General features: G+C 46.8%; 1 long non-coding RNA gene across 2 annotated transcripts in view; it reads left to right on the top strand.

The window, feature by feature from the left end:
• Positions 1–2339: 2339 nt before the first annotated feature.
• The window catches only part of LOC106005145, a 36359-nt gene continuing 25432 nt past the window's right edge, over positions 2340–13266 (top strand). For both annotated transcript variants that reach the window (XR_006602142.1, XR_006602141.1), the window contains exon 1: positions 2340–5586. This is a non-coding gene — a long non-coding RNA (uncharacterized LOC106005145). The remainder of the gene's footprint in view (positions 5587–13266) is intronic.

The raw sequence follows: 13266 nt of genomic DNA, 5'->3' as shown, positions 1-13266 counted from the left end.
TTAGAGAAAAAAATATAAAAATGCTTTACAACTGACATGGTGTTCATAAGTTTGCTTCAGAGGACAGATAAGAATATTTAACGGTAAACAGATGCCTCCAATCTGTTCATATAGTCTATGAAGATTTATAGTATAAGTAATTTGTTATTTTAAATATGATAAACAGAAATAAGTATTCTGTTTTTCAAAAATGGCCCCAATGATATTTCCAATGACATTTATTTTCCTCTAGGACTTTCACATTCCTACCAACAGGAGGTGGAGTCTGATTCTCCTCCTCTCAAATATGGACTGGCTTTAAATGACTTGCTTCTGTTAAATGGATAGGGGTGGAAAGAATTCTGGGAGCCCTCCAAGGCTAGGTCAAAAAAGGTGATACAATTTCCACCTACTTTCTCTCTCTCGGGTTGCTTGCTCTTAGAACCCAACCACCACGCTGAAAGAAATCTGTGGAGAGATCCCACCCCATGGAGTTCTCACGTGGAGAGGACCCAAGGCCCCAGCTCACAGCCAGCACTAACCCCCCCAGACATGAAGGTGAGGGAACTTCCAGGTGATTTCAGTCATCAGCCTCCAGTCTTCAGCTGAGAACTTGGACATCATAGATCAAGAACACATTCCCACTGTGCTGTCTAATTTTGGATCCAAGAATTCATGGGTCATGAGTGGTTATTTTATTCCACTAGGTTTCAGTGGGATAAACTCCACAACTGTAGTTACTGGAACACCAGGACCATCTTATCCACCATCCAGTTGGTTTAATAAACCCATTTTAATGTCATGTTCTTTATAAGTCATCACAAATTTTTTAAAAAAGATTTTATTTATTTGAGAGAGAGACAGTGAGAGAGAGCATGAGCAAGGAGAAGGTCAGAGGGAGAAACAGACTCCCCGTGGAGCTGTGAGCCCGATGCCGGACCCGATCCCAGGTCTCCAGGATCATGACCTGAGCCGAAGGCAGTCGCTTAACCAACTGAGCCACCCAGGTGCCCAGTAATGACAGATTTTGAGTCTGGATCTTAAGGTTTTAGTATACACTGTTTCAACATAGAATGTAAATACAATAACTGCTTATATGGTTATACTTGTATAATTTGCTACATTTCTGAATATCTTATTGAGTTGAGAAATATTATACATGGATCTCGGAAAAGGCCACCATCTCCTATGGACAAGTATGTGAGCAGATCACCTCTCTCAGGAATAAGGCCAGATAACACTGTGGAGTTTTCCCACACCAGTCCTGGAGGGAGATGGGCCTGGGCTTGAATCTCGGTTCTATTGCATAGCAGCTGTTGTGTACAAGAATGAGATCTACAGCACCTTCTTTACATCTCTACACCTTAATTTCCTTGCATGATTTTTGGGAATAATAGTAGCATCAATCTTACAGGATTGTTAACAGTGAATAAATGATATAATGCACATGGGAAGTGTTCGTTAAATGTTGGCTCCTAGGGTTATATGTATGAAATCTGTCCATTTGAATGCATGCCTTGTCATACTACCTTGACTTCCAAATCTGGAAAATTTCCTTCAGTGACCCACTGCTGGGCAGAGCTTGTAAAGTGGACTTTTACAGGAACTCACTGTGCTGTTAATTGGGGTGACTTTCCAGGGATTGATGACTACTGTTGCCCCTTGGGACACCCCTAGAGAAGTGCAAAGTTGTCCGCATAGGACCCTGGGCTAATGCCCACCAACTTCCAGGTGTAAGTCAGTTTGTGTTTTTGTGCATGTCAAGTTTGGTCCAGAGATTCCCTTCTCTTGGCTTGTCTCACCAAGAGAAACACAGGAACGATTTTGCAGGATGATAATTTCCTGCAGACTTTTTGAGAAGTTCCACTGTTTGTTTTGGAAAACAGTGAGGGTAAAATAAAACCAAAAGATTTGCTTTTCTCCTCTGCCAGTCTGGCTTGGTTGACTTAGTGGCACTCACTTTGGGGACATGCCCCCGTCTCTCTCCCTCAGCCCCTTCCAGAGAGAACAGTCTTGTGTGATTTTAATATGATCATGTCTTTACCATGTGGTCTATCAGCTGTCAGTGACAGTGTGTTTCAGAGTGTCTAGAAGAGGTTTTAATTGGCAAGATCTTTAGTAAATTTGCAAATTAGTGATCTGCCGGCTGATGTTATGACAATGTCTAAACACTATCAGTGCCATTTTAAAATAATCTTTCATCGATACAACATTCATTTTAATTAGCCAGAAAATGTTGGTCCTAAAGGAAGCTCTTTATAGTTTTAGGAATTCGGTGTGGGGTTATAGGATGGCTTTCTGAACTTACTTGGAAAAAAGAGATTTATTGCCATTCTTTGTATCTTGTTCAATTTAGGAGGTACTGGTCAGTATCCTGAATTATTGGAGTGTAGACCCAGGAACACAAATGGGCAATACTCTTCTCTTTGGAGAAATGGCATGGGAAGAATACCAGCCTGACACTCCTTGATATCTGGATTTTAATCCTGGCTCAACCAGAATTGGTCAGTGTGACCCTGGGAAAGACGAAGAAGGTGGGATCGAACACTTACTCTACACCAGGTACTCGGTATCATGTGTGTTGTTCCTTGCAAAACATTATGAGGTGAAAATCAGTATATCCGTTTTGGAGTTAAGGAAACAAATGGAGATGCAGGGAGTGGAGTTAGCTTGTCGTAGGTCATGGCCATCCAACTAGGAAGTGGTAAGAGACCCAGGTCTCTCTGCCCTAGAGACTGAGGTCTACACAATCATAAGTTAACCTCTCACTGAAAAGGCCCTCCATATTCAAGAGCCTAGATTTTCCCTTCTGTATAGTGACAGAGTTGGACTAGATGATCTTTTGCTTATAGTTTAGCCAGTATGATTCTATGTAGCTTCCACGTCTGTCTGGATTTCTGAGTCGCTGAGTTCCTTCTATGGTGGCTTCCATTGTCATGAAAGCTGGCAGGTCCCTGTGGTACTCTTGGGAGGGTACTAAATTAAGGCTGTGGTACTGATTAAATGTATTAGCAGCCTTACAAGGACCAGATTTTTTTTTTTTTTTTCTGGTTAGCAGAACTGGACATGACAACTTTTCTCACTGGCTTATAGATGTGATTCATGCCAGCCAAAAGCTCCACCATTTTCTTCCCTTCCAGTGATATCCACAAGTCACTGGTAGTGCTTAGCACCCTCTGGGTGCCCTATCAGTATTTACTAAGTCTACCTGATTAATATCCTTTGTAGTATCAGCGTAGGTGTAATTTAATTTAAATCTGAACAAATTCTCGGCTCTATCCAGCTGCACAAAATGCATTAAAGAATATTTTTCTGGTATGAGTTTCTGCCCCAAAGCATGAAACCCAGTACAGACTCAGCCTAGGTTACAGGACAGAGATGCCAGATGGCTGTTAAAATGGACCCTTGCTTGGCTTTTTCTCTTATACAAATAATTTATGACCTACCACTCTGAACTTCTGATGGTGGGCTTTGTCGGCACCCTGACAGCTTCCTCTCATGTTGGTAGCTACCCTACGCTGCCTCTAGGACTACATTGTTCTTGGCAGCAGCCTTAGAATATCTTGAAAGGGGATCATCGGAGTCACTTGGCATTCCAGCCTCCTCATTTTACACAGTGCTGTTATTAGGAGGTGGACTGTCAGAATGCAGGAGTTCTGGTTTCTTTAGGTTTCAAGGCATGTGTTGAAGTTTCTCTACCCTTCAGGCTTCATTTGTAAAGTGGGAAGGATCATGCCTGCTTCTCAGATACTGAGTGAATTACATGAAATGGGTTTTCTGGCTGTATTAGTTTCCTATGGGCTTTGTAACAAATTACCACAAATTTGATGGCTTTGTTGCTGAAGGCTGAAAGTCCAAAATCAAGGTGCTGGCAGAGATATGTTCCCTCTGAAGGTTCTAGGGAAGAATTCTTCCCTGCATCTTGGCATCCCTTGGCTTGTGGCTCCATGACTATCTTTGCTTCTGTTGTCACATGGCCTTCTTCACTTCAAGTCTGTGTCCAAGACTCCCTCTCTTCTTTCTTGTAAGTATTGCAGTCATTAGACTTACGTCCCATTCTAAAACTGGATGATTTCATTTTTAAGATCCTTAACTGAGTATATAGCTGCAAAGAACTTATCCCCAAGTAAGGTCACAATCTGAGGTTCTGGATGGACATGGATTTGGGGGTTGGAGGACACTGGTAAAGCCATGATACTATTTTCCACTTGGAAAATCTTGAAGGTTCCCAAACACACCAAGAATGTTTAAAATAAGCTGGGCAACCAAAAAAGCATGATAAATAGACAAGTTAAGGGAAGAGAGGGTGGTATGAGGGGTTGGGTGGTGGTTGGTCTCCTGTAGCATCTGGGTCAGAAGGCTTCTCTGCAGAGGTAATATGTGCAACAATTTTGGATGCAGTGGAAGAGTGAGCAATGTGAAATGTTTTGAAAAGTGTTTTCCAGGTGGATGGAGCCGCAAATATCAAGATGCTGAGGAAGGAACCAGGTGATGTTTTGAAGAACAGCCAGGAGGCCAGAGTGGTTGGAATTGGCATGGGATGAGAGGAGATGAGGTTGGAACAGTAAATGCTGGTCTGGCCATTTGTAGCCAGTGTAAGACTTTGGGCTTCATTTTAAGGGTAATAAAACACCAGTGGGAGTTTCTGAGCATGAAAGCAGGCTAATCTGATTATATTTTCAAAAGTCACTTGGGTTGCCATGGAGAGACTAGACACTGGGAAAGTGTAGGATCAGGTTGGTGAGCCCGAGGGCATGCTGGTCATTGAGGCAAGAGATAGTGGTGCCTTGGAACGTGCTTGTGAGGATTATTTTCTGAGATGGGGAAGACCAAGACATAGTGGGACGTGGGGGGGGGGGTACAGTGGAAATCAGTGCAATTTGGATACAATAACTTTGGAAAAGTCATTAAATATCCAAGAGGATGAATAGGACATTGGGTTTTTGAGTCTGGAGCTTAGGAGAGAGGTCAGCATGGGGGTTTTGATTTGGGAGACATACAAGCATGGGGCTGAGTGTGGTCCCCCAAAGAAAGAGTGAATCAGGGGAAGGATGGGCAGGACAGAGACTTGAGTTATTTCAACATTGAGGCCAGCAAGCCTTTTTGAGGGCCTATGCCCCGGCTGGTAATACTTACAGCTCACTCTTCTTCAACTCCTCATTACTGCTTATGTTTGCAAGGTTCCTCTCATGGGTCCTGGTAGTTTCCGTGTCTTGGTTTTGAGATCAGCTCTCTGACCAAAAACTCATTGGTTGTCTTTTTCTTATATTTCTGAAGGCTTTGGAACAGGAAGCAGTTTCCTTCTGGAATGTCCCATCTGCTATGTACTTCTCTACTTGTGGATTTGCTCTGTGTACCTGGAGACAAATGAGGCACGGATGGCTGAATGGGCCTGTCTTCTCTGATTCACAGTCTCATTCCTCCTCCTGCATCCCATGTCTGCTCAGGACGTATGGCAGGAGCAGCCACCGCACCTGTGTGAGCACCTGCTTCCACAGACCCAGCTGTCTGGGGCTCACCTGAGCACACCTGTTACCTTTTCCTTCGAAAAGCCGGCCATTGATTTCTGACTTCAAAGCCTCCAATCGTATATGGGAAACCTTGGAGGTATTTATCTGCACCCAAGTCCCTGCATTCCAAACGGCTTTAGTTGGCCTGGAGTTTATCTTTTGCTTTTGCATGATTTGCAATTTGGTGACATGAGTGAGTTTGGGAAGCCGGCTGGCAAGGGGCAAGGGGCGGGGGTGCCGAGATGCCTGACTCCACTAACCACGGACTCTGCTACTACTAGCCTGATGCAGTTTACGGGAACTGAAACCAGACCTACTGAAAGTCTTGATGGATGCGGCATGCAAGGCAGGTGGGAATTGGTTAGAAAAAAAGGGAAAGGGGAGCAGCGCATATTCCAGTGTGACCCACAACACATTTAGTGTGGCAAATGCTTCAGCAAATTCCTCTTATCCACTTACGGAAAACCTGGCCCATTCCACACTGTGACAAAGAGGTATGTTTCTCTTGGACACATACGTACACACACATACACACATGCACACACGTACAGGCTCCGGAGCGCGTGTGCACGAGTGTGCGCGCGCACACACACACACACACACACACACACACACACACAGCCTTGCTTCATACCAGGCCTTTGCCAACAATGACTTCTTATTAAGTACTTCAGATTTAGGATAAAAGAATATGTAAGAACAGGAACACTTTTTCCCCCCGAGCATGAAAGAACTTTGTGCCTGTAGAATACACACTGGCTCGCATTCAGACATAAATATGTACCACGACACAATTCCCTCCAGCTCAGAGCAGGGTTGCAAGAGAGCCTTGGATCTGAATGAGCAGTGCCTGAATTTTTATCCCATTACCCAGTGAAATCTCATCCCAACTCAGTCTTATTCCCTGTGTAAACCAGCTCAGATGACTCTTGAGCTTCCCTCTGAAGCAGTAGATTTCAGCAGATAACTAACTAATTCCTCTGGTTTTGTTATCCAAGCTGTCCGCCCACCCCCCATCTCTTACTCATTCTCCAACAGCTAACCTTTCTCTGCAAACTGCCGTTTTTCGCTTTTTAATCTGCCTGTTCCTTCCTCTCCGTGTTTAAAATGCAAAGGCCTGTTGTATCTGGACTATAATAACCTCTTTTCTGTCCCCCCCACTCCTCGCTCCCCCTGCCATGCAGACAACAAGCTCTACGTTTCTTTTGTCCACCCCGTGCTGTTGTCAGCTCTTGGCAGTGGACTTGGGCTATCCCAAGAGTGGAGGGAATCCAGCCCTGGTCTGGAGGCTGGGGACCCAGATTGGGACTAGTTTATAGTCATTGTCTCTAGGGAGACACCTTAAGAGGCCAGAGAAGTTGGTCCCCCCAGCAGGCACCTCCAGCCCCTGAGACTCAGTACCTGAGTCCTTGGCCATACATCTCCCCTTCAGCCCCCCTGGGCCAACTCCACTGAACCATGGTCAGGGTCCTCAGCAGACCCTTCTGTGCATTGCTATAGCCATGCACTATTCCCCCCTTGCGTTCTTTGTCATATATGGGTCTGGGGATCATCTACTATTTCCCTGGACCCTCTGTCAGGCTGGGGCTCACTGAGTCCCTGCTGCTTTCTAGTGTCTAGAACAAAGAATTGCACATCCAGACACTTTGCCTATATTTGCTAAATTCACTCATTTATTTGGTCAATCATTTGTAAATATGTTTTCCTGTTCTATGACAGATACTGTTCTAGGTGTATAATCAATGAACAAATGAGCAGAAGTGGGTAGAATTCCCACTGTCTCCTCAGGCTGCTGGCCCTTTGTGTTCCTCTTGAAGTTAATTTTTTTTTAAAGATTTTATTTATTTATTTATTTATTTATTTGACAGACAGGGATCACAAGTAGGGAGAGAGGCAGGCAGAGAGAGAAGGGGAAGTAGGTTCCCTCCTGAACAGAGAGCCCAAAGAGCTAGCCACATCCAGGAGGGCCTGAGAGCCAGAGAATTGAGTCTAGGAGGCTGTGATATGGGGCTCGATCCCAGGACCCTGGGATCATGACCTGAGCAGAAGGCAGAGGCTTAACCCACTGAGCCACCCAGGTGCCCCTTGAAGTTAATTTTAAAGTTACTTCACTTGGTTCATTTATAAACGAATGGACTGTAGCAGGTGTGGCACTGGTGAGCGGTGAGAATTGCCCCTGTCAGGGTGGGATGTCCAGTGGCTCCCCTGCCCACGACTGCACTCAATGTCCGTTTCTAGATCTATCTTTCCTGAACCTACTCAATCCTTGTTTCTAATGGAAAAAGAATTTCCGCCATATTCACGATTAGGAGACAGACATACGCTGGGGTGTCTGGTGAACCAGCAGGGTAGGAATGGGAAGGGACAGAAACTAAAATACATCAAAACTGGGGAGTCCTGGAGAAAATGTATCCCTGTGAGAGAATATATCCACAGGGGGATCCAAGGATGTGAGGGGTTAGCGATTTCTCTCTGAACTCTGTCGAAATCAGCAGCTCTGCGAAGGGATCTAATAGAGTGTTAGGGACGGAGTGTTTGTGTCCATGAAAAATCCGTATGTTGATTCCTAGCCTCTAAGGTAATGGTGTTAGGAGGTGGAGCCTTTGGGAGGCGATCAGGTCATGAGGGTGCACCCCTCCGGAACAGGATTGGTGCTCTCTTAAAAGAGACCCCGAGGGAACTCTCTCGATCTTTCTGCTATGAGGACACAGGAGAAGGAATGGTAGCCATCTATGAACAAGAAAGTTTGCCCTCACCAGACAGCAAATTTGCCTGCACTTTCATCTTGGACTTTCAGCTTCCCGAACTGTGAGAAGTAAATTCGTGTTGTCGAGGAGCCCCCCAGCCTGTGTGGTGTTGTTACAGCAGACCAAATGGACTCCCACACAGAAGGAAGTTATTATTTGTTTTTGTATCTCGGAAGTAAGTTATGGGGCTATCGGACTCCAAGGGCAAGGGCATCCGCGTGTGGAACGATGGACCCAAGGGTGGAGAAAGAGGTCGCCCGATTCCTCAGAGACTTCAGGTAGCGCTCCTGGAGCCTCTCAGAAGTGTCTCAGATGAAGAAGTCCTCTCAGAGACCCTGGAGCCATACTAGCAGGGTTTGTACAGATCGTTATTAGTGTGACTGTGACCTTTTGGATCCCCTCAGGCAGGTGGACAGGCAGGACATTCTTGTTTCTGGCCTTTTAGATGGATTCTGCTTCTATAAGCCCACGCCTCCATGGACAGGCCCCAGGGGGAACCACAGCCTCCGTCTCCAGCCCCGGCCCTGTCAGCTCCCCCGCTAGTCCGTGTCAGCCTGCCTGGTCTCACTTTCATTCTCACAGCCTCCTGGACTCGATTCTCTGGCTCTCGGGCCCTCCTGGATGTGGCTAGCTCTTTGGGAAGATCGTTTTTTAACTGTTGAAAGTCTGCCACTGTAGGGACTCTGTCTCCCACATCTGGATCCAGACAGCACAGGGCAGGTGGAAAGAAACTCCCCCGACCCCCTACCCTGCCCCACGCCCCCGCCTGCCATCCTCAGACCAGGAGACACCCCCGTCGGCGCCCGTCCCGGAGTGCGCAAAGCATCAGCTCCTTCTTTCCTTCACTTGGCAAAAGAGCAGACGAGTTCACTTGAGCATCTCCGTACTAGTAGCTGATTTGCCTTAATAAATTGTTCCTTTAGGGTGTATTTGCCATTTAAGGGCAATAAAGCCTATCCTGATCCTGTGGATCTCTATGATGAGCGTTTCAGGCAGGAGTGACAGGTGGGTGGGAGATGGTTTTCTGGGGATGGAGAGAGCTCTCACGGGAGCTGGTCAACATTCACGTGTGTGTGAATCTCAGGGGATCCTGTTGAAACGGCGATCCTGATTCGGCGGCTCTGGCGTGGAAACTGAGACTCTCCTCTCCTAACCAGCTCCCAGGCCATGCTCTGAGGCCACATTTTGAGTAACAAGGCCTGATGCCACAGACACCACCCAGGCAAAAGCTACTCTTCTACACCTGCGACGTGTTCTCACCATCCAGGCAATGACAGCCCTACTCAAAATGTTGAATGAGCTTTTTTGGTTGGCTCCTAGATAGAGGAAGGGAAGTTTCTTATAACCGAAAAGGAACTCATTCCAAACTGGAATTCAGTGACATAAACAAAGTTCCGTGAATGATGTTCTTGTTTTCCTACAACTGGTATTAATACTGTTTCCAAAATACTGCGAAGAGCGCCAGGGAAGTCGCCCTGCGCTCAGAGGGGGCGGGTGGCGATCATTAAGGCCCACAATGCGCCGGACAGGAACGATCCCTTTAATCAGAAAAGCTTCCGAACAGGCTGGGTCACGGGAGCCAGGTTAGGAGAATCAACAGATGTAAAAAAGTAAGTCCTTTGCAGAATCAGAGTGGGGCTGACCAGCTTCCTGTCTCCTCTTCCATCTCTCGGTCCTGCTGAGGGCTCACAAGGGAATGTGCCACCTGGCCAGTGAGGCCTCCCCCCCCCCCCGCCCCCCGCCTTCTCCACTCCCCCCTCCCTCCCCCCATGGCACTGCCCCACCTCCTGCAGATGCCTCTGCTTCAGGGCAGGAGGGCGAAGGGGTGGAGGGACTTCGGGTTTCTTTTTTTTCCATCTGCAATTATTGCCTAGGGTGTCCTCTGGGTGATGCTAGAAGATAAGTTCTTGTCATTACTGGAGCGCTGTGATTATTCCCTGCGGTACCAGCGGGGAGCCCAGCCACAGGGCCCTGGCACTGAGCTAGGCCCAAGGGGGGAGGCAGACAGCGAAAAGAGCTGCTTCTTGCCACTGAGGATCTTATAAGGTAGCTGGGAAGGGAAGAGCCACATTTGAAAGATCACTAACCACATCCAGCAGGAAATCGTAAGTTCCAAATGAGTGATACACACAATAAGGATGTGAGCTGATGAGGGCATGGGGAAACTTTTAAATGAGGTGATCAGAAAGGCTTCATCGAGAAGGTAGTAATTGACTGGGTCCTGGAGGGGAAGGAGGAATTGAAGAGTGCCTGGGCGACTGAGATGGTGCAGCTTCCAAAAACATCCTCTTGCCCGAATCCCTTTGTGGGAATGGCTTGGGGAGAAATGGGAAGTGTGCTTTGATAGCTTTTGGTGATAGAAGAGGCCAGCGGCCCCAACTGTGGCCCACCAGACTTTCACCAGCCAGGGAATGCCCAGCTCACTTTTCTGGGTCTCTATTTCTTGCTGGACTCCATAGAGAATCGGAAAGATTAGGATACAGTTCAGGTCTACCATCTTCATTATTTTCTTAAAAACTTGCTTTATGGGGAGATGCTCTAACCGGGAAGCCCGAATGTCTCTCTGTACTTCAGAAAACCCCTTAGCACCTGATTTTCAGCTTTAACAATTGTCATTTATATTTTAAACCCCAAAGCATTCCATATTTTAAACATTGGCAGATATAGGTTAATAATGGCAGGGCTAAAAAAAGTCTATAATAATCTTAAAAAAAAAAAACAACCAAAAACCAATGACTCTAAAGCTATTTTTTTTTTTAATTTTAAACTTTAGGCTTCACATTTCAAAGTTTTATCAAACTGCCCCCCCCCCATAATTTAAACCATTGTTTTCCAAGGGAAATTTAATAATAAGAGCTGCCATGTGTTTCTGCTTAATTTTTGAAGCCTGTGTTGTGCAGTCAAAGATTCTCATTTGAAAATAATTCCTGTCCTTATTCTGAAACTGCCAGGGGAATAAAATTTAAAAAACATGTTGCAGCTCTCAAGTTTATGTTTTGCCTAAAGCCAAGCAGTGCTGGAAGATCAAAGTTGGGAGTGCCATTCTAAAGTTAGAACCGCAGCCTTGCAAGGCACTTGGAAACCCAGAGCAGGGGCCCAGCAGCTGCCTGTCTAGGTCCTCGGGTAATTAGCTCCGGTGCAAACAGAGAGGCCCCTGCTCCTCCTTAGGCAGGGCCCCTGCCTCAGTGCTCCCCGCGCACCCCCCCACCCCCCACCCCCCGCAAGTGGCCTGGGAAGTGGATCCCCAGAGAGATGGGACAGGCAGCATATTTTTAGACCACATGTGTGCACTCTGCTGGCCCCCTGCATTCCACAATTTGCATTTGTGAGGAGCAGGAGCCTGCTGGGTCTGCCCTTCGTGGGGGCTATTTGTCAACATGACGGATTCATCTAACAATATTTAAGGATGGGCGAACTGGGGCATGTTTGCTATTCTCAAGCCCTCTCTTGTTCTCTCTTAAAAAATGAACATAGGTATATGTGTGTGTCTGCATGTGAGTGTGGGCACGAGTATGTGTGTCTGTGCGTTTTTTCTCACTGAGCTCTGAAGATCTGCTTCCTCACTCTCTTACCAAAGCCCTAACTTGACACTTTCCAGCCTCTCTAGAATTGAGGGTCAAGTAGGATTTCTTAAAGCCACAGGAGAACTTCTAAAGACTGCCCACGTGTCTCCATTCACCTCCTTTGGGAAGTTGTACTTGGGAGCACTGAGTCAGTCTGAGGGTGTTATGGTTCAGAAATTGTAGAGGTCCAGGCAGATATGTGACCAGATATTAATGCAGCTCCTCACGGGAGAGGTGCCCGGCCTTGTCCCCCTGAAAATGAACTTGACCCATAAATGCACCTTGGTCTTCGAGAAACCACGATGAACTTTGGAAGACAGTCAAGAGATCAGGGGAAACCCAAGCCTTTCCCCTTAGCATGCCGTTGATGGTGGGCGCTCTCTGGTGCCTTCCCCGAGGCGCTCCTCCTGTCACGTAGGCTTCCCGCAGGCTGCCATTCCCCTGGCAGCTGTTGGAGGAGAAGCATGCGAAGGCCCTCTTTCTAATCTGAACGAGCTCCAACCACTTCTCAATTTCAGGTAGATGGTTTTTACACAGAGCCTTGGTTTTACAATGGCTGTAACTCTGCAGCCCTTGATACATCCCCGTGTGCAGTTGATAATAGGACAAACAGGTGAAGTGCTAAGTCTCACTCAAGCTGTCCACTTAGCTATTTTTACCCTCAGTGAGCTGAATCAGCTCTCTCTCGGTGTTCCTTTCCTAGAACAGAGGAAATCAGCGCCTTCTGAACAAGAGGCCGGTGGAGATGCATTCTCCTTCTGCCCAAACACTCTCCCAGTTCATCTTTGGAGTTTTGTGCCGTGGTCTTGGGAGAAACACACTTCCTTCTCCCAGTGGCGTTGCTCTGAGCTGGGGAGGCCCACAGGAGGGTCTCACGCCTCTCCCGGCAGAAGGGGCCCAGATAGCCAAAGCTTCTGTCTGTGGTCTTGACACCAGTCGTAGGGGAAAAGGACAAGTTATTTTAATCCCTTTTCACCTCTACAAATCCCAGCCCTAAAAGCTGCTTGAGGTAGAGGCCTCAGCGTTGATGGTGGCAAGGTTATGACATGTGGGGCTGTTGGGATGGAGACAATGTATTTGGCATGCAAGAAGACACGGATTTGGCGAGGAGGGTGTTATAGGCTGAATTTGAGCTAACCCCCAGCATCTCAGAATCTGACTGTGTTTGGAGATGGGGTCTTTAAACGGATAATTAAGTTAAAAGAAGGTCATTAGGAGGGGTCTGGATCCAACATGACCAATGTCCTTATAAAAAGGGACAATTTGGACACAAAGATGGGCAGAGGGAAGATGACGTGTAAAGACACAGGGAGGAGACCATGGCCATCTGCAAGCCCGAGAGAGAAGCCTCAGAAGAAACCAGCCCTGCTGACACCTTGATCTTGGACTTGAAGCCTCCGGAACTCGGAGACAATAAATGTCTGTTGTACTTTGTTACAGCAGCCCTGGCCAACTGAAACAGTTTTT

The sequence above is a fragment of the Mustela putorius genome, unplaced genomic scaffold (assembly GCF_011764305.1).
Source record: "Mustela putorius furo isolate JIRA1106 unplaced genomic scaffold, ASM1176430v1.1 tig00003858_pilon_pilon_pilon, whole genome shotgun sequence".
In the NCBI taxonomy this organism is placed as follows: Eukaryota; Metazoa; Chordata; class Mammalia; order Carnivora; family Mustelidae; genus Mustela; species Mustela putorius.
The sequence above is the reverse complement of the archived record's forward strand: the minus strand, read 5'-3'. Positions and strand labels throughout refer to the sequence as shown.